The sequence below is a fragment of the Apteryx mantelli genome, chromosome 15, assembly GCF_036417845.1.
Source record: "Apteryx mantelli isolate bAptMan1 chromosome 15, bAptMan1.hap1, whole genome shotgun sequence".
Lineage (NCBI taxonomy): Eukaryota > Metazoa > Chordata > Aves > Apterygiformes > Apterygidae > Apteryx > Apteryx mantelli.
This window is the reverse complement of record NC_089992.1, coordinates 15,051,248-15,070,805: the sequence shown is the minus strand read 5'-3', so window position 1 is coordinate 15,070,805 and position 19,558 is coordinate 15,051,248. Positions and strand designations below refer to the sequence as shown.

Sequence of the window (19,558 nt, the reverse complement as noted above, 5' to 3'; positions counted from 1 at the left end):
GAAAAGAGACTTTAAAAACCATACACATGCCTGTTAGATTTCTAACGGGTATTTCAAACTACTGTAGGAATTCTAAGTATATTAAATTACAAAGTAATCAAATATGCAGGTATATGTCCCATTGCAAGAGTGAGAAATAGGTAATCTTACTTATACTCTATTTAAAAAAAGAAAAAGAAAAATTCAAGGTAAACTAGAATCCAACCAACATCAACAATAGCAGATACTGTCTTTTGTGAAGTCCACTCAAAATACTAGAGACACCAAAGTTAAGCAACTGTGTAGCACCATTTATTTCCCAAGGCAACAGGGTCTAGTCAGGTTTCAGGGTATACAGTTAATTGCCAGGAAGTGAAGTGTTTAAAATACAACTGAAGTATCTCTTTATTAAAATAAAGTCAAATGAAAACAGGATTTTTGGCACCAAATATTTCTCCACATTTTTCTATGTTAAACCCCCCTTAAGATTGACAAAGCAAATGTAATCTGTGAGTTTTCAGAGTCTCTAGCTTACCTTAAATTTTAGCAAACTTTCTTTTAAAGTGTTCCATTCCCACTGAGATATAATTGGCATGAAAATATTGATAAGCTCACATATAAAGTATCTTATAAATGCAGTCTCATTAGTGTAAGATTAATAAAGGACAGTGATAACTAATGTTTTAGTTTTTTTCCAGCAAAACACTGCTTTGTAACTTACTTATAGTTTCAAAAATAAAGCCTTATTTATTTAAAACTTGAGAATTAAAAAATGCAGGGAAATTCAAAGTACATTACTACGTTTTTTAGTATTTCCATTGTATTGTATTTAGAGACTACTTGCTGAAACCAAAGAGAACTTTCATACCAGCATTAAATTTGCACCCAATATGCAATTTCAGGATCTCTGATACACACACATAAGCCCCTGATTATATCCGTATGTGTATACACATGCACACACATTTTTATGTGGGTGTATATATGTATACATGCACACGCATATATCCACACACATGAAAACTGATGCACAAGTTATAGAGTTTAAGTGGATTTTTTTACATGGCTGTTTAAGTATGTATAAACTTTTTGTTTTTCTATAAGCCATTAAGAACAAAACCACTCTTCCCATAAGCAATACGCGCCTCATGCTCTGAATAGACAAAGATCACACTTTTCTTTAATTACTTTCAAAACATGAAGCAAATAACTACGGAGCTGTTCATCCTAATTGTGAAGCTGTTTTACCTCTGAGCAGACTGCCCAATGCATGGACTGAAGCATGGACAGACTATTTAGTGCACCCTGGTTTTCATCATTATCATTTCTTAGCAAGTCATCCATGAGGGTGAATTTTTTCTGAAGTTAGTTACACTTAAAATTATACAGAAAATCCTGTCTCCATCTTATTAATGATATTCTTTCCATTTGCTTTGATAAAGTCAGGGCTTCATTCCTGACAAAATGAAAATTAGTTTTGAATTCCCCAAAAAGGACCTAAATCCCAACAAGAACAGTTAGGAGAGGGAGCAAAGCCTGAAATGGTCTGGGCGCATTAGGACAGTGGGCTTCAGGCAGTGTTGCCCCGGAAGGCGCGAGGGCGTTAGGGATGTGCACTCCGCTCACAGGGTGCCTCCAAAAATGACCGTAACGACCCAAGAGGGGAGGCTGGCAAAGAGGTGAAATGTCTAAATCCATCCACATTGTGAACTGCATTATTAGCTTTCCAGGGCAAAAAGGTCAGAACAACCAGTACTGCTACTTGTGACCCCCCCGTTGCTTTCCAGGGGCCTCATCCTCCTCTCCTTACTCAGGTAAAGCAAAACTAGCCAGAAAGAGCCACCACTGGGCTTTTTGCTTGCAGCTTTGGTCCTGCTCCATTTGATGCCAGAAGCGAATGTGCATTGGGGTTTCAGTGGGCTGCGGCGGTCACGCCGGCCCCGCTCCGGCACAGCCCTGGGGCTCGGGCGGCTCCGGGGCTGCCGCCGGCCGGGCGGCTTTCCTGGGAAGGATTTCGGCATGTGGCCGCCGTGCCCATGGGCAGTCTGCCCGAGGTGGGCTACCGCTCCTTGGAGGGCTAGGAAACACCTCTCGTCTTCTTATACCAAAGAGTCTTAAGACACTTCTCCTCACCCGAGTTGTAAACAAGGCATTTTTACCCTGAAAAATGGTCCTTCTTTCTACTACGCTTCCTTCTATCCTCCTCCTCTTCCTCCTCCTTTGTACATAAGGATGAAAACTATGCATTTAGCAAACAAAGAGAAAGCACTTACCTTTTCTATCTAGCTGCGTTTGGGTGCATTCAAAGGTCCAGAGGCTAATTTTGAGACTTTGCTTAGCCTTCTGGTTTATTATTGTGGTGTGGTTAGCTTTACAATACATTTGGTAACTATTTGCTAAATACAAAGAAGCAAAAGGTAAGGAATAGCTACTTCCACGTGTTAAAAAAAAAAGAAAAAAAAAGAAAAAAAAAGTGTGTAAAGATCTACTATTTATAGTGTGAACCAAAGACGCTACCTCACTCGATTTCCATTGGTGATTTTAATCACATTGATGATACCAAAGAATACCAAAGATTTTTCATGCACGGCCTTGGTCTGTAAAGGGAACTCATTCTCCTTCTTAAAACCCTCCCGTCCCCACAATCCCCCGTCCTCAACCTTCACTCAGTGTGTAAACTTGTCTTCATTCTTAATAATAATGATACTAACCTGATGAATACTTCTCTTACTACAACTGCTACTACTGACGATTATAAGGATAATAATAATAAAGCTCTAGGCAAACATGTTGCAAACTTTGTAAACTCATAGGACGAGTGCCTTGCTTGAACCAAAGTGTTAAACCGCTGTTGACCTCTTTATCTCTCACCTTATACTCTTTGAATACCTCAGCCTGTTAGAAAGGCCACTAATGAAAAAAAAGGAATAATTCTTCACCGTGGTGCTTTTTGCCGTGCAACCATGCAATGAAACTTTCTTTGATACCAAAGGAAAATGTTTTTTTCCACTTTCTTGCTGACAAACCAAAGGTTCCTTCTTCTTTCCCCTTGAAAGCAGCTTGAGTCCCTCAACCCAGACAGGCCGTGCATTGCTTTTACCAATTCCTCCAAATACCTCATAGTAATAAATCTTTAGGGTTATGTTGTATAGAGAGTCTATGTGATAAGGCAGAACTTACTAGTTTGATAATTGTTAAGGTTACTTAAAAAAAAGCTTTATAATTCTTATTTATTTTGTAGGGGTTGTTTTGTTTGTACATTCCTTTTGTATTGTTTTGTTTGGGTTTGGGTTTCTTCTTTTTTTTTTGGCAGAACTTCTCTGTTATACTCAAGGAAGATCTTATTCCTGGAAATGTTTCAAAGTGGGTAAAGATCGCTGTTTGCAATGAATGCAAGAAAGGGAAAAATGGCTTTGTTTTCTTTTGTTTAAATTAGGATGCTTTGTGTTTGCTAGTCAATGTTCTTTTCACAGGGTAAAAAAATATTCTCTGCTGTGATAAATGGTTCCTATTTTTTCTCTATAATGTGCTGTGATTTTTAATTTAATTACATTTTGTATACACTTATTTAATCAGTGCTTTAATTTATGACTATGTAGTTAAAAAAAAATTGTATATAGTAGATTCAAAAATGGCCAAAGCTTTATGTTACAATCTTTTCATTCTGATGCTGAGATAAACTGAAGGAGAGTGCTTCTCTTGACTGCAGGGTGTATCTTCAGGCTTGTCTTAGCATGCACTTCAACATATGTTACAAACACTGCCAGGTTATCTCCCCGGGCCTCCCTCCCCCCCAAACTTGTACATGCCAAAATGAGTGTTTCAAGGTAGTACTTTTGTCACTTAGAAAGCAGAAAGGCATTATGAGTGTGTTTTTCCTTTAATTTATTTGTCTTTTTCTAGAAAGGTTACTTTGCAGGTGAGACCTGCACATCCAAAGAGTTTAAAAGTTGTTTAATGTTTAAAAAGCACTGGCATTTGTGAGAGACTTTGCTGAGTTTTCGTTTTTTTATTTGCCATTCGCACGGGTAGAGCAAGTAGCGGGCGTGAAACTTTGGAGCAAAGCTAACTTGAATTTGGAAATGGTCCTGCCTGGGGGCCGCGGGCTGGCGCGGGGCGGCCTGGGGGCCGGCGGAGCCGAGCGGCCGGGGAGCTGCTCCCGCCGCCCTCGCGCGGGGAACGGCACTGTGCTTCCCTGTCCTCCTGCGCTTGACATCGCTGTGCGCAACTTCAAAGGGGGAAAAGCAGTTTTGAGTTTAAAAAAAAAAAGTAATGACAATGATAATTCTGCAAAGCTGATGATGGCATCATGGCACAGAAAATAGGATGCCACTCACCTGTATTTTGTTTTGCGTAAATAATAGATTCTGTTTCAACTGAATGTTGTGTACTGACATGATTTGTGATGGATGTAAATATTCTTTTCATGCACAGTAGTTAAGCTCGAGGTGTACATTGTTTTCGTTTGGGGGGATATCAGAAGGGTTGAGGGAGGGAAGGACAAGGGCAGGGTTTGAGCTTTTGGTCAGAAATTACACTTTCTAGATACATTTTTATACTTCAAGTATTGAAATGGGGCAATAAAGATGCTCTGAAATGCAGGATCATTAAATGGTCTGTTGGTAAGCATTGGCTAAATGTCTGCTTTTAATACATAAACTGATGCCGTGCAATGAGTTATGTTTCTCATGAAGGGGGGGAGTCAAAGTATTAGTCTATTAATCCAGCATTAGCTATTAAACACTGGACAGAACTGTATTTTAGGAAAAAATGTTTTCTTTTTCTGTTTTAGTAGCTTGATTTTTCATGGTATGTTCTGCATTTATTGCATAATCATTGTGGAATCATTTTAGTTTTGCAGTATGAACCAAACAACAGTATTAAATGAAAATAAACTTTAAAGCATTGTCTTTTACTTGCTTTGGTAGTTGTCTTCATAACCCTTGTGTCTACTGTCCAGTCCAAGCTAAACGAAGAGCCTTCATTAACCAGGAGGGCCCCCCATGGCCGAGGTCGTTTTAGTAACCTCTCCTCACCCCAGCCCTCCTCTCTCCGCTTTCTCACCCTCCCCACACCCAGGACTTGGCTCCGTTTTCAGCGCAAGGCAGTTTCCATGTTCAAGTTAGCTTGATCGTTCATCACATAAAGAGGGCGCCAAAGACAATCATCAGGTCTAAGATCGGTAGAGGTAGGAAATCTTCCAGGAGCAAGAGGGAGTTCTTCCAGAGCAATGAAAAAAAAAAAAGAAAAATGAAAAAAAAATGAAAACAAATAGAAGATTTTGCTAAAAGACAACATTGCTGTCATTTTTAGTTTGCCCATTAGAAAGCAGTAGTAGTTTATGCGTTGCATCTGCATTTCAGACTGAGTGATTATTGTACCTAATTACAGTTGATTGCTAATATTTCCTCAATCTCTCTCTTAGTCAAGCGCTTCTTCTGTATTTTTGTGTGTAGCGACAAGTGTAATGCACTAGGCATTATTCTGGTTTGTTTATGAGTATCTCCTGTACTGCGTTAAGATTTAAGTTACTTTTTTTAAGCTTTGCTACTGTTCTCACTTTATGCCGTGCAATATCATCTGCTGTGTTTGCTAAGCAAAAAAAAAGGAAAAAGAAAAAAAAAAGAAAAAAGCAAGTGATGATGTCATCATGCTTTTCAGTGTTACAATGTTTCAGCGTTTATGTAGTCACAAAAATGTAGTAAATAAAAGGTTGGATTTTCCAGCACTTTAAATTTAGACATTTCTTGCCTTCTTTTGTTTCCCCGTGTACAGTCACACGGCAGTAACCTCCGCCGGGAGGCAGCAGGAGACCCGCCGGGCGCGGGCGCGGCCGCCCCGTCGGGGAGCCGCGGGCAGGGGCAGCGGCAGCGGCAGCGGCGGCCGCGGCCGCGGCCCGGCTGCGCAGCGCGGCGCCTCCGTGCAGGGCCCCGCTGCCCCCGGCCGCTGCCGCTGCCGCTGCCCTCCGCCCGCAGGCGCGGAGCCGGGGGCCGCGGAGCGGGGGGCGCTGGGCAGCGGGGCTTTTGCTCGGATGCAGCGCCCGCTGCAACGTGAGAGTCCTAAACCCCCCGGAACGGGAAGGACGGGTTTTAAGGGAGAGCGGCTGCTAATTGTTTGCAACGCGAGCGCAGTTTATGCTAGATGCATTTCTCTAATTGAGGGGGAAAAAACATCAAGAAAATAAGCGAAGCAAATAATCTTGGTTTCCTTTCTGTTGTCTGAGGGTATGGATGTCACCAAACTAATTCACAGAGGTGTTTCCTTTTGTGTGATGGAGTCCACCTCAGGCCCACAGGATCAATATTTAATTGTTTAAAGGGATATTGTATTCCTTTCCTGTCACTGTTGTTAATGTCTGCGCTCTCTGTAATCCCACAGGGTCTTTCTCTGTGGGTCTGATTGCAGAGATTAGCCTTCACTGGAGAGTGGTGGGAGGAGGGTCCCCGTCTGTAACAGATTCAGCAATGCATTGAACCATTTTCTCTCTATCTCCTAATGAAGTGATGAAGCGTATGCCACAAAATTTAACAGGTTTTTGTGGCAAACTGGGCTGCACTGCTGAGAGGAGGATTAAACCTTCATCTTTGTCCCATAAATCATGGCATCAGCTACATTTATTCTGATGGATAGTCTGGACTCTGCTGACAATATTTTATCTATGGCACTGTCTGCACATTGTGCCCTGGTGTGCAATTTCTTTTTACTGCTAAGCCAAGAGAAAGGCACTAAAATGCATCTGGTACAAGGACTCCCTTTGGGTTCGATATCCCATGACTGTATCAGAAACCAAAGCATCGCCGGCAACACACATTCCGGAGAAGCATCAGTGCTAAGGGGGGATGGGGAGTGGGGGGTGGGAAGTGAAACAGAAACGTCTTCCATCACCAAAAGGAGAGCCCAGGGGCCTGGGCAAGTCCCCTCCTGGGCCCCATCCGTACACCTCCCCTATTCCCCCCCCACCCCGTCCTCGCTAGTCCGCAGGCATCCTGCCCTGTGAGCCGTTTTGCTCACAAATCGTCCCGACCCGAGTCCCTGGGGGGGGGCGAGGGACTGACGCCTGCCGGGCGCGGGAGGCGCGAAGGCGACGGTGGCCGGGCCCGCCGGCCCCAGCACCGCGCAGCCAGCCCCGGCGTGTGCCAGGCTCGCGCCGCCCGCCGCCGAGTTAGACCTGTGGGGCCACCGCGGTGTCTCCGTGTTTCCTGGGGAGCTGGGATCGCTGACTAACACTCGGCTTTCCTGAGCTACCTGATTCTTTCCCCTTTTTCCGTCTTTTCAGTCCGTCATTTCAGTTTTAGTCCGTTGCCTGCGGGCGCTCGAGGCCGGCCCTGCGGGGTCGCCTGCAGCAGCACCGCCACGCTCCTCTCGTGCGCCCTGACCCCCTCCCGGGCCGGTGTTTGGCGTCACGCTTAGGAACCTTTTAAATCCCGTCGTCTTTATTCCGGGGCGCTGAGCACGCTGAAGCCCCCGTCCGCGCGCCGGCGGCTCCTCGGCAGCCGGCCCTTCCTGCGGGCTGGGCGCGACCGCGCGGGGCCAGCGCAGCGCTGCGCGTCCGCGGCCCCGGGTCCGGGCCTGCCCGCGGGGCGCAGGGCGATGTCACTAAAACAGGGCTTGGCTCTGCTCAAATCCACCGCGTGCCGCCTTCATTTCGGTGTGCTCGGCGGCTCGGCTGGCCTTGCTGCCGGGGAACGGCGCGCAAACGCTGCGTGAGCTCCACACACCTTGCTCACTGAGCGGTAACTTAACGTAAATTAAAGCGCAGAGGCGGCAAGAAGGAGGGTCTCCGCTGCGGGGAGAAGCGTCTCCAGCCTCTGCTCCACCTAAGCCGCCGTCCCAAGCCCGGCAGAGCACGAGGCCCGGGGCGGCTGGGCGGCAGCCGCAGGCGGTGCAGCCTGCGGGAGCCCCAGGTGGGCTGCGTTCCCACCGCCCCGCCGATAAAGGCCGCCCCGGAGGCCCTGCTGCCCCCGGCAGGGCGAAGCTGCACCGGGTAAGTGAGGGCTCTCGGACCTAGGGGGGAGCGGCTGCTTTATGCTTGTGGTTAAACCCTTTGGAGGGAGCCTGGTGCTCCTATGCACCAGGGCGTCCGCGTTATAAACTAGCAAAAGTGCTAAAAGCCTAAAAGCCAGGCAGAGCCCTAAGGGCAGCCGTGGGGCAGGGCCCGCCTCGAGGGGAAAGGCCAGGGCGGCCCCTGCCCGAGGGCTGGCGGGTGACGGTGCGGCCCTGCAACAGGCCCTGGGCACTTTGCTCCCAATTACGGCATTTGCAAGCGTTGCAGTGGCAGAAAGGAAGCTGCTAAGTGCCCGAATCCCTCTGGCCTGGGCGATCGCCGATTGAATCGGGAGGGCCCTATCACACCCACGCATCTGGGAGCCAGGATGTAGTTATTTCTGTACAGGAAAAAGTCCTTTGTAAAAATGCTCTATTCATCAAGCAAAATAGTTTCCTGTCCAAGGGAGGTACCCAGAGCTTGATTCTCAATGATGCTTTTGATGCTAATTATCACTTAAGGTTAAGATGATTGGGAGAGAAAATGAATTGTAGTTAGCAAGTAAAGTAGTCCTCATTATGAACTGCTGCAATGCTTAAAATATAAACATTTCATGGGCGTGAAATCCTCAGTGGCTGCTAATGCACACACTGCACTCGGCTCAGGGTATCCCTGGACTGAAAAAGCTTGGAAGCTGGCAGTGCATTGCAGGGAGCTTTCGCTGTAGGCTTGCCCTGCTCGGCCCAAGGTGCCCACTTCTGGTCATGCAGACAGACCTTTGGTCTCACCAAGGGTGGCCACTCTCTTGTTCTGATGTTTTCATGAATGAAATATTAAGAGAAACGTGGCAACTGCAACCCCAGAGCAACACTACCTAATTGAGGCCTGTGTCTGCAAATTCTTCATCGTACATGGGTAGATGTATCACTGGCCTTGTGTGATAACAGGGGAAGCTTTTGCATCTCTGGTGTCATGTGCAGGCTTTTATTCCTGGCACGCTTGTTGCTCTCCTGGAGAATATGCACTTAAGCATTTTTCCACTGGACGTGTACAATGGTTTAAAGAAAAATGATTAGTGCAGGGCATTACAGTCAGAGGCACAAAATCCTGTGGTTTGGGGTAGTGTGACAGACCCGCATGCTGTGCTCGGCACAAAAGGGTTAGGTGAAAGAACAGTTAAGTGGAAAAAAAGGTAGGAAAGTATCTTCCTGAGAGCTCCTCCTGACAGAGGATTCTTCCAAAACCCTCTAATGGCATTGTGGAGCCGTTAGTCCTGCTTACGGAGCAGGGATGGAGGCCAAAAAGGCAAAATGCGCACAAGCGGTCCTGATAGGTGGTGGGGACCTGGGACCCCTGCCCGGCAGAGATGAGGGCTTTGCAAGCAGGGAGGGTGACCCCTCCGCGGCAGCGTGTGCCTCCGGGGGGGGGGGGGGGGGGTTCCAGAGGCGACTGCGTTCACTGCCAGCATCCCCAGTGGCACAGGGACGCGGCTAGCAACTTGCTCAAATTACTCGAATCTCCCTGGTGATGCACAGAAATTCAATCTTGGCATGGCATTAAATCAAGTCAGTGACACAGATCAAAGGATACCGCTTTAATCGCACAGCTGGGCCACGGACATCATTAGTTACTCATTATGATGTGTTGATACCGGCTTTCTGTGTAACACAGTTATGTACAGTCACTATCAGACACTTTTCTCATCAAATGGGATGTCAATACCTTAACATCTTAATGAGTTACAGTCAATATCCATCGCAATAAAGCTCATGCTTTCTCATGATTTCATCTACCCTTAGGGTTTTGATTAAAATGGCAGCTTTTTCTGTGTAATTGAGGAAGTATGGAAATCCCACGTAGGAATCAGCCCAGTGCCAAGCAGACTCTGCCTCCAAGCTGCTAGTGCTTTAAAGATTACAAGAATTTGTGATTTTAATGTAGGTTTTGGATACGGTTTCTTCTTTATTTCCCAATCACTCACCAAGCTATGTAATTATCAAATAAAGAAGTACTTAAAATACCCCAGAGTGTCTTTGAAAATGCTGCAAGCAAATCTCCTGCCTGCAAAGGTCTGAGATTGAGAGCAAGTATCACTTGTGGATGAGCACTAGTCCAGATGAACAGGCACAAAAGTAAGGATTTCATATTTACTGCATTAGCAAAATATTAAATCCTTTGCTGGAACATGCAAGTGGGAATATGAAAGGAGCCAGAACAGGCCACTGTTACTGGTATTATTTCAGGTTCAGGTTTAGCAAGCGAAAGCCTGCAGAAGTCCCCAGCTCTCTGAGTTATGGTAACATAGCATCTGTTTAGGCAAAGCAGACTTTGCCACTGGTTAAATGGACAAGAGTGGTGCCCCAGAGTCCTGGGGAGGAAAGGTCTTGGCTTCCTAGCTCAATGGCCACCTTTAATTTTTCCTATGAGAAAAATGTTCACATATAGCCAGTTTTAAGAAGTTAAATGCATGGTAAGAGGAGGTTGCAGTAATGTGCCCAGGGAGACAACAGAACTGGCTTTTTCCATCACAGCTTTCTCCTACCCACACGGACAAGACTAGAGGCTGGATAAGGCTGTGCCCGGGAGATTTTTTCGCTTAACGCAGCCACTGAGATTAGTCCTGCTTGCCTGGACCGTGCTGTATCCGAGCCCCGTAGTAGCCCCTATTCCTCTTGCACTGTTAAGCAGCTCTCGGCGCTCTGGGCTGTCTGCGCCTCCTCTCTCGGGCTGGCCGCGGTCACACGCGGTACCTGTGCTCGGCAGACCCCTTTCACAACGTTTCCCGTACCCCGGCTGGGAGAAACAGCCCGCTGCTGAGCGGTGCTGGGGCGCCGGGGCTGCGGAGGGCGCAGGGTGTGCGACAGGCTCGCTCGCTGCCGCCGGCGCTAACGCCAGTCCTTCCGAGCCAGCGGGCTCTGGCCTTGTGCGCATATGCCACTAGCTACAATTCCTTAATCTTTTTTCCCCTGAATGGACTTAATCTCTGATTACACATGAGAAATACAGATATGAAGACTTTGATTAGGGTATGTCTTACATTACATGTCCGGGTGGATTTTGGAGGCTTCTGTAGCGGATTTGCAGGACGATCTCCTCCGCAGCAGGCTGGGTATCGCCACGGCTGGTGCCAGGCTGCGCGGGCAGCGCGCCGAACCCAACCGAACCAGCAGCTGCGCTGTCCCAGGAGCCTCCAGCCGGGCCACAGCTTCCAGGGAGCAGGAGGGAAGCGGGGGAAAGGCCCGAAAGCCCAGCCCTGGGGCCGGCAGTCGCGGTGCTGGGCTGCCCCCGCACGTGCTGGGCATCGCCATGTGCTCGCGGGCGAGGGCTCTCACCCCTGCTCCCCGGTTATGAGAAGTGAAGGGTCTGGACCGGGCGTGCAAGGACGGGCCTGAACCAGCGGTGAACCCTCACTTCCATCACCGGATTTATCCTCTGTCGCTCTTCTGTGGTTGCCAAATCCCTCTGGCAGCAGCTGAGATCCCGGGGCAGGGGCCGAGCTCTGCCCCCGCCGACCTTGTAAAGGGTGTAAAGGTCCTTATTAAAACACCGGAAATTTGAGTACTTCCCTTCAAACAGAGCTCAGGGATATTTGTGGCACTTCCCATAATGATAGATCTAAGGCTGGAGTCTGGGGCTCTAAAGCCACATCCAAACTGTCTTGTATTTCAAAAACCTCTTTTATGCAGGGAAGGACAGCAGCGACTTCCTGGGTCTAATTTAAACCCTGGATTAGACATTTCTTTACTGTTTATGGTAGTGAAAGACTGTGCAGCTACTGGATTCGTGGGGATTAGAGAAAATTTGTCATATTCTTAGCAGTTACTGAAAATAGAAAATGAGCCGTTGTGATTCACGCTGGAAAACAGCAGCCGCTTCCAGCTGCGGAGCCGGGCAGCCGGGATGCGCCGCGCGGCCGGGCTGGGGGCGGCAGGCGGCCGCGGGGCCGGCGCCGAGACGCGGGCCGGGGAGCTGCGCGGCCCGGGAGGCGGCGGCGTCGCGCCGAGGCCCCGCGCCCGCTCCTGGGCCCCGGGGCTGGCTCGGCGCGCGAGCTGCCCCCGCCCCGGCCCCGGCCCCGGCCCCGGCCCCGGCCCCGGCCCCGGCGCCCTCCGCGGGGGTGGCGCCGCGCTCGGGCGGTCGCCGGCGGGACCGATGCCTGCGCTTAGCCGCCTGCTCGGGATCACCGGCGTTGCGCAGCGAATAAACAAGATAAGGAGCTGCTCTGGAGGAAAGCCCGCGGGGAAGTGTGGCTGAAAGCGGGCCTCCGTACAAGGAGGAGAAGCCGCCGTCGCCCGGCCGCGGCGCAGGCACGCTCGCGGTGCCTTTGGCCCCGGAGCGGGCAGATAACCAGGCAGGCAGGAGCGGCCCCGCTCCCGCCCCGCCGCCCCGCTCGGCAGGGCCGCGTGGGGAGCCGGCGGCACGAAAGGCTCGGCCGGGCAGCGATCCGCAAGTGCGATGAGGGGGCAGGCCTCAGCCGCAGCCCCCGCTCCCTCCGCCAGCAGCCAGGAAGAGGGCTTGGACGCGGACCCGGGGTTTTGGCAGGCGCCTCGGTAGAGCTGGTGCGAGCCCAGCTCCGCTGTGATTCAGCTGTGGAGCCTTTTGCAATGAGTCCACATCCTGAGCAATGAGTGTGTATTTTACTCATGGGGGATTTGTGGAGGACGTGAAGTCCGAGCCTGCCTGCAGTGCGACCCTGCGACGCGCAGGCGGACCCGGTCCTGGCCCGTCCCCAAGCTGTGCTGCTCCGGCGAGCTCCTTCCAGCGTGCTCACAGGGAAAATTCGCCTTCGGATCTATGTGAGTGCCATTGCACTGCCGCTCTCTTTGTTTTATCAGATGTCTCACAGCAACTGGCCTTTCCCTAAAGCCTCCGCTGCTCGAAGCACACAAATATGGGAGAATTGTGGCTTTCATCTGGGAGGAGAGGGGCAGGCAGTACACTGCTAGCTGTCGTTTTTGCTGTGAAAATCAAAAAAAAGTTGTGACAGTAATCCCTAAAAACTCCAGAAGCAGAAGGCACATAAGCAAGGCATGCCAAATTTATCAGCTCTAATTCTTTTTTTTTATTGAAAAATCAGTACCGTGAGTTTTGAGGGTTTAATTCACAATGTTAACATTTGAGATTAGTAATAGTTTTCTCAAGTTAGTGGAGGTTTGTTTGTACCTCTGAGGTAGGAAATCAGTTTGGTGCAAGGCTGACTGCAAGCAATCGGAGTCTTTCAGCTGCCTTTCAGCTGTGTGTTGGCCGCATTTTCAGCTCGTTCCCTCCTAAAGGAAGGCCCAGCTAGGACGAGGCAAACAGTTTGCAAGCAAAATGTCATTCACAATAAGCAACAAAAATTGTTTTTTATTATCTTTTTAATTAGAGTGGTGGTAATGATGTATTATCTATATGTCAATTTGAGAGCTGATTCAATTTCAGACTTTCTAAGAAGGGTTATTGATATGGGGATATGCATTAAAAACAGATGAAAAATCTGGGTTATACAACCCTGCTATTTCAAAGCACTAGATCTTAGAAGTGCTTTAGATTGCTCCGTATTTATGCTGCACTTCTTTAACATCGCACCTCGCTTGGCGAGCACTAAATTGCAGGAAGTCATGTGCAATGAGGGACAGAAACAAGCTCACTTTTTCTGGGTGTTAGTACTGTCATTGGCATGGCTAGGAAAGGAATGACAAGATCCGAAATGCTGGTGAAGAATCCACAGCTTTCGTCAGGAATAGGCTTCCTCAGGGTAAGAAAACGTGCCTGCGTTTCTGTGCCGTAGCTGTTGCTCTGCTGTGGTTCCTTTAACGTTTCATCCTTTTTTTTCAAGCTCAGCATTCGTTCAGGAGCCTGGGATTGCTCATACCTTGTCTTCACTGTTGTCTCACCACGTCTTGCAAGGGCAGCGGTACCTCTCGTTGGGACGGGTGCCTGCTGGAGGACGTGGGCCCTTCAGGAGGTGGCTCTGGGACAGCGGCTCTTTGGGGCTGGGGCTGTCCCACGTGGGCCAGCGGAGCAGAGCCCTGACTTGGGCCAGGTTCTCGGGTATTGCTCGGGTGAGAGCAGTGCTCTGCTGGAAGCTACTACAGGTGGCCTCTCAGAAGGCCTTTCTGAAAGCCATCTCCTCCAGGCTCTCCAGAAACGCCTGGGCAGCAGGGGCGCAGCAAGGGTGCTCCTAAACCTGCCGCCAGGCTGCTCTGAGGGGCTTGCACCCTCCGTACATTGTCAGAATTGCAATAATACAATTAGTTCAAGAAAGTACCTGGATGGGGTAACATCTAGAGTCTCATGATAACGTCCTGGGTGTTGAGCAAGGAGCTGAGTCAGAGGGGTGCTGGCAGCGGTGGTCAGGGCGTTGCTGACTTTAGTCTCTGTTCATACCGAGCTGTGAATCTCTGTGGTCCCACCAGGCTGCCTGCAAATGGGATTTAGACCCCTCAGAAGTGGAAGAGGAAATGGGTCATGGCTGGCGCTTGCATGTGGGTCTAGTGCACATGTTGTAACAGTTTTGGGACAGGCTGATCATGCCAGTTCGGTACGAGCGGGCACATCGCTCCTCTCTGCCGAGAGCTGCCAAGCAGCCCTGTGCGAGGAGCCCTCAGCTGGACCGCGGCTCTCCCACCGAGGACCCAAAAGTGGGACCGAGTGTGCCTGAACCTAACGTAGCCAAACTGGAGGTGGAAAAGCACGTCTGTGGATCAGAGGTAAGCTGGCAAAGCCTTGGGGAAACGGGGCAGAAGAGGCACGGAGGAGCGGGCATTGGGCACCAGAGAGGGGGCTTCGGACACCGGGGAGCGGGCTGCAGGGCGGGAGCCCAGGGTGGGTCGGAGACTTGTCCCACATGGAGCTGAGCACCGGCCGGGATTCCTGCTCCAGGGCTCGGCTAACAACCAGCTTTTTAACCAAAGACACACACCTGAACTGTCAAACGTTCGTAGACTAGAAATTCCCCTGTATATCTGGAAATGGTGAAGAATTCCAGGCCGATACGCTTAATCAAAACAGCACGTTTGCATTTCCAACACCAAACTGTCCAATCTTAAGCTCCATTTTCCTGTTGTAGTAAGCCGATTGACGGACACCGAAGTTTGGGAGTTCGGGGCCCTGCGCTGCCCGGCAGTCGAGTTTCCCGTGTGGACAAGGCCTCCCAGGAAGCACGCGGGCTCTTGCGACAACACGATAACGAACCTCTCTGCTTCCAACACGGGCCTTGAAAGATGTGATCTTCTTTCTAGGGAGAACAGCAGGAGGCAAAAATAGTTCTTGTCATTAAGGGGCAAGTATTTGGGAACCTGTGGTGTTTTCCCAGCTGTGGAATAGATCCGCAGTGCGGCGATAGCATCTTTCCGAGGCACTGCTCCAGCAAAACACTTGAGTAGGTGTTTAATTAAATCATGTGAGAAGTTTCAAGGACTGAAAGCACGCAGCTAAGTGTTTTGCTGGGGACTTAATACTGATGCCTCAGTTTCCCTTCTTCAACATGAAGAGAAATATTTACCTCCCATGGAGAGTGCTGACAAGCTTAATTCAATCTTGCTTGTAAAGTACATTGTGGCCCTTAGGGAAAAGGTGCTACGAAAATCACAGAATATGATTACCCTGCTCTGCCTGGCAAGATGGCACTTAGCTTTATATGTTATCCTACTGGAGATACATCTCCCTCTGGCTGACAGCAAAAGCAATTAATGCATATAAAACAAAATAGACTGTTTAGAAGGTTTATGCTCTATGTGGTCTTTACACACGCGATGACAAATCTAAATTTGAAAAATTGGAAAAGTCAGTGTTTTTAAAGGGCTTTAGTGCAAAAACATACATGTGTGTGACATCTGAGCCATAACAGGAAAAGGGCTGTTCCTCAAGTAATACTTCCTTTATCCTGATTCTTTTTTTATAACCCCTTGCTATTAATTTTTCAATTTTCCTGGTATTTTTTAAGTTAGCAAACTGTACTTTAACACTGTTCACCTATTTCAAATTTTCTTGATTGGATTGAAAAGAATCTGGAACCAACCTCAGAGGCAGCCAGAGTCGAGTGAAGTCAATGGGATGGCTGCCAGAAAGGGGCCTGCAAGTTAAGCCAATGTGGGAGAGGTTAGGATAGTGTTTATTTTTGGAAAATCCAGATTATAATTTAGAATAACCCTCTAATTCTGATTCTGTATTTATATATGTCAAAAATACTGCTCAGGACAGAGTATTTCAAGCAACATGTTCTCCTTTAGGTTGGCTGGCCTCAGTACAGCTAACCTTCTCGCATAACATGGTATTTTAAACATTAACACTCTCTTTTCACATGTTGAAATAGATATATCACCTGCTCCTTTGTCAAATGTGAGTGAAAAGGTTATTGCTTCAAACTACCACACCAAACAAGAAATCATACAATTGTGACATAGGAAAAAACAAATTACTATGAAGGTATTAAGCTCTTTACTGGTCGTTATTGTGGATCCGCACCTCCTGTCTGTCTTGCCCTGCCTGTGTTTCTATACACTGCTTTTTGACTGAACTTATTTAGTTTTCTTCTTATTTTTTGTGTCATCTTTGCATGATCAGTGATGCTTAAAAAAACCACAGAGTAAACATCAACAGTCATAGCAACTTGTTGACATTTTTAATGTACTGCCTACTTTGTATTTGATTTGCACTTTATTATGATGAAAATGAGTTCTAACAAACTTCTTGAATAGCTGACAAAGCAATAATTTAATAGCAAGTCATGAATAATTGATTTTTGGACATTAGGCAGTTCCCTTTTTTATTGTCTGAGTACATGTTTCTGTCCTGCCTCTCCAGGATACAACCTCTTTCATGCAAATAGTGTTCCCTTCCGTGCCTGCCGCAAGCGGCACCCGATGGAGCCTCACTACTCGAGAGAGACTCTATGCGCCACGAAAAATAAACAATTAAATCCGAGCTGCTTCGGTAGGTAAATGCTGCCTTTCTCAGCTGCGTGCACGGGGAAGCCGGTGCTCCCGGTCGGGCCGGGGCCGCGGGAGGCTATTGGGCGCGAGCTCCCGGGGCGGCACGGCTCCCAGGGGAAGGACGGGCAGCGCGTGGAGCCGGCACCGCCGCGGCGCCTGCCTCCCTGATCCCGGCCGGATTCCCGAAGCTTCCCGAAGCACGGCTCCCCCGTGTGCCAGGCAGGCGCTCGTTTGCCATGTCCCGGGGGGGGCAGTTTTCCTAGGAAAACTGAGTCGGGTTTTATGATGGCTCGCAGGGCCTCCTGTGCCTGGGAGTTTCCCCCAGCCCCCTGGGAAGGCGAAGCCGGCTGAGCTTCCTCGGAAGGGCTGAAGAAATGCGGATTTGCTTTCCTGGGCTCCTCGGTCCATATGGCTTCTCTTCACGGAGCAGGCTGCCGTGGTCCCCGGCAGGCCCCTGGAGCTGCGGATACGGACAGCGCCGGAGAGGCCGGTGAGTACCGCCGGCTGATCGGAGCAGATCAGTCTCGCTTTCCTGCCCTCGTATTATGGTTCTAGCCATAACTTAAGCTGTTTTTTCTCTAGTTTCCTTCACTCCTAGTTTGCCCATTTTTCTCCCAGTGACTGTGCTACTGAAAACGTGTATTCCCTCACCTCTGAGAAGCACAAGGGAATATCTGAATTTTCTTTTCAACACAAGCTATAGCTTCTTTTCTGTTCTGCAGAAGCTCAAATGTATCATTTTATAAACAAATTTTAGATTACTCCTTTGCTAAGTCATATGTATCTAACTAAAACTGATTAACACCTGTGGTACCTTTGGTATTGCAGTAAGGACACAGAAAAAGCTACAGTTTCAATTCAGATTTCATTTGTAAATCATTCCATTTGAAATTTCTGATGAAAATTGAGGGGCAGGGTGTGTTGGAGCGGGCAGGTTTATCTGGTGTAACTAGCGCAGGTTTAATCCTTGTTAGTACCGCATGGGCAGTGTTGAGCCAGCGGCAGGCGACTGCCTAGACCTGTGGCCGCAGGACGGTTTTGCAGCTGTGGCGTAGGTGCGATGCCCACGATCAAACCGCAAGTCCTGCAACGCAGTAAAAACGGCGCTGCTCGACAAAGCGGGAGCGCCGCAGGAGGAAACGGGGAAGCGCGAAGGGCCGGGAGCGAGCAACTGCTTCAGCTTTTTAAACGTAACGGAGGCAAACCCAGCAGGCTGGTGGTAAGGCGGGGTTTACAGGTCGGTGCTGTATCAGCTAGAGTCGTGGAGGAAGCTGGAGAGAACTGGCTTTACCCGGTTTGTGTCCTCACAGGCTGAGGCTGCCCGGCGGGTCGGGAAGGCGCCTGCCGTGAGCTAGAGCCGTCTGAAGGGTGCTGTGGTTCACGGCAGCCTCCGGAGACAGCCCCGAGCAGCCCGGGGCGCCGCAAAAGCGTCCTCGGCCCCGGCTCGCCACTCGGTACCTCTCACCAGCAAGGTATCTAGTTAAAGGAAAAAAAAGGGTCTTGGTACAAAGTTTCTTTTCTTGGTCAAGCAAAAAAAGATTTGAAAGTATTAAATGTGCGTAGTGGTTGGCTTGGTGAAGCAAAGCTGAGGAATGGCTTTAGATGCATCATGTATTTCTTGCTGGAACTTTATTGCTAATAGTTGATGAAAGTTTGTTATTGGCTCTAGACAGTGGAAAAAGTAGTTTCAATGACAGCAAACAAACACGGGAAAACCCTCCCCCTTTCTTCAAATCAGATCAAGGAAACGGACTCTTATCATGATCGTTTGTGACTAAGGCCCTGCTTTTGCAACGTGATCCATGCGTGCAAATCCCACACAGATCCGATGCCAGAATTAGAGCGCTTATTTGACATTTCAGTTGAGAAGCAAAACAAATGTGTTCTGTGCTCATCTTTTTTTTCTTTCTTTTTTTTAAGTAAAAACAACTGACTTTGAAACAAGGGCTTTGATTGCTCGCTCTCTGACGTCATCTTTACATTGATGTAATTCTATAGACTGCAGTGGAACCGCTGCCGCTTTGCGCTGCTGTAAGCAAGAGAACAATAAGGCCCTGTGTCTATGAGGCAGAGAAGTCGCTTATGTTTTGTGCAAAGAAAGAAACCCGGTTAAACGACTTAAAGGAAAAATAAATTAACCAAGAAGAAATTCAGAAGGAGCCAAAAGCAATATAAGCAAACATACAGCTGCAATGTTCTAACTGTATTGCTAGTTTAATAAAATACATACCTTAATTAAGTAAAGATTTACTTTGCTCCTAAAGTGGGCCAATAAATACGTACCAGGATCTTTTTCATCTCCAAGTTTTAATTGATACATGAAGGTGAGCAACTTAATCACTTACTGCAATTTTGTTTAATTTTTCAGTACACATACTGAACTTCATGCCTTTGAGATCCTTGAATAAATGTCAGCTTCCTTTCACCGCCAAATAATTTTATGGGTACTGCTGAGAATAACATGAGAATAAATCAACTTTAAGAATTAAAGTTATAATTCAACTAGTGTGCCAGTGTGAATGTAGCAAAGAAAGCAGAGCTCAATATAGCTGGAGTTGAAATCCTAGCTCCTTGTACAAAGCAGAGTTGACCTTTGTATGTGGGCCAAGGATCTCACCATTGACGACACTTGCCAGGCACCCATATATTTTTTAGGTAGCAAAGTAGAGTGAGGCCTTTCAGT

At 48.3% G+C, this 19,558-nt stretch overlaps 1 long non-coding RNA gene across 1 annotated transcript; it reads left to right on the top strand.

Moving 5' to 3' along the window:
- Positions 1-16,269: 16,269 nt before the first annotated feature.
- Positions 16,270-18,880, top strand: LOC106496453 (uncharacterized). The gene is made up of 4 exons (XR_001294605.2): positions 16,270-16,369; positions 16,748-16,876; positions 17,172-17,365; positions 18,796-18,880. It is a non-coding gene; the product is annotated as an uncharacterized lncRNA (long non-coding RNA).
- Positions 18,881-19,558: the final 678 nt, after the last annotated feature.